Source organism: Chiloscyllium plagiosum, unplaced genomic scaffold (genome assembly GCF_037043375.1).
Source record: "Chiloscyllium plagiosum isolate Xiang-an unplaced genomic scaffold, Cpla_swu_hap1 HiC_scaffold_39, whole genome shotgun sequence".
In the NCBI taxonomy this organism is placed as follows: domain Eukaryota; kingdom Metazoa; phylum Chordata; class Chondrichthyes; order Orectolobiformes; family Hemiscylliidae; genus Chiloscyllium; species Chiloscyllium plagiosum.
Window position 1 is genome coordinate 92,960,595 of NW_028270177.1, and position 1,516 is coordinate 92,962,110.

Below are 1,516 nucleotides of genomic sequence, written 5' to 3' on the forward strand. Positions count from 1 at the left end.
TAAAAAAAATCATCACCTGCAGGTAAATATTGCATTGCTTCTTGTTTTGCTGAATTCCACCCCCCGAACATCCAAATTTCACGATAGTTCGACAAATGTGTTGACACTGATTCGTGTTGGAAGTTGGTGGCTTTTTGTGTCTCGACATATATTTTATTCAATTAGATGACTGGGTCAGTCTTGAAATTACTTCGGATTCTTCACAGTTGAAAATTTACTTTCGATTGAATGCAAAGCTCAAGCTCCACGAAATCCAAATCCTGCAAAGGAATTAATGACTTTTAAAAGATTCTACGCTGTGAACAGGATTCGAACCTGCGCAGAGAGACCCCATTGGGGTCCCTCACTCACTCACTCAAATCCAAATCCAAATCCAACGCCTTAACCTCTCAGCTATCACAGCTGCAGCCAGATCGTCAATTTTCATAGTAAAACAACTGAATTCATTTGTTGGAAGAACAAATTGTCAAGACCCAAAAATTTCGCCAAATCCTTTGCAGAGGCCCAGATGAACGTTACCTTAGCAGATTGACAGGCTTTCACCGCAAACTCGATTCTGACACAGCTGAAGTTGTGGGAATAATTCTTCGTCGAATTATAGAGTCACGGATGTACACCACACGAAGAGAGGATCATTGTCTCACTGCGTCCGATCGATTTTGACTCAATTGCTCATCATCTGGTGCCAAATTAGATATGCTGTTGTGTTACTCATGTATCCATCCAGATGCTATTCAATGTTACAGTTGCACCAGTCTCCACCAATTTCTCTGGCAGCTCATTCTGGACACGTCTGAAAAAGTTGCCCTGACGTCCCTTTTAAATCCTTACCCACTAATTTTAAACCGATGTTTTCTAAATTTTGACTTCCTCACCAGCCGAAAAACACCTTGACGAGTCAACCTATCCATGTCCCTCATGATCTAATAAATAGCAACGATTTGACTTTATCATACTTGTCAGGAGGGAAATGTGTGGAGATTATTTGTCGAAGGTTTGAAGTAGAAAGTATGATGTACAGATTTTTAGAAATGCATCTTGGAGAAGTTTTTAATAAGTCATTGAAGTCTAGTAGCAGTTGTAGAAGTCTGTTGTGAAAGCTGCAGAAGGATTTCATGGCACGAGAACGAAGCATTATTTCCAATGGACGGTGGCTCAGTTCGACCGCACTTGGACTACAGTTTGAGGAATTATAATCTTCAATTTAGGAAAGATACTAATCCCATATGAGGAATGCCATTAATGGTGATTAGCCTTGATATCATGGATGAACGTTAGTCCTCTGAATTGAAATTGGGCAAATCCCACCTTTTTTTAACAGTTTCAAAACAAGAGAGGTAATCTCATTGAGAGTTGCAAAATATTTGAAGAGATAAACAGGGTGGTGCAATTAAATTTTGTTCCCTCATTGGTGAATCGAGAAGCAGGAGAGGACAATTTTAAAATGAAGCATTATGATTTATGACCAGGATGAGAACTATTGATTTTTGTCTTCGCCTTGAGATGTCTTGCTGTT

At 39.5% G+C, this 1,516-nt stretch overlaps 1 non-coding gene across 1 annotated transcript; it reads right to left on the reverse strand.

Moving 5' to 3' along the window:
* Window positions 1-294: 294 nt before the first annotated feature.
* On the reverse strand, window positions 295-403 carry trnap-ugg (transfer RNA proline (anticodon UGG)). Its single transcript has 2 exons — window positions 367-403; window positions 295-339 (listed from the first exon to the last, which is right to left on the reverse strand). It is a non-coding gene; the product is annotated as a tRNA-Pro (tRNA).
* Window positions 404-1,516: the final 1,113 nt, after the last annotated feature.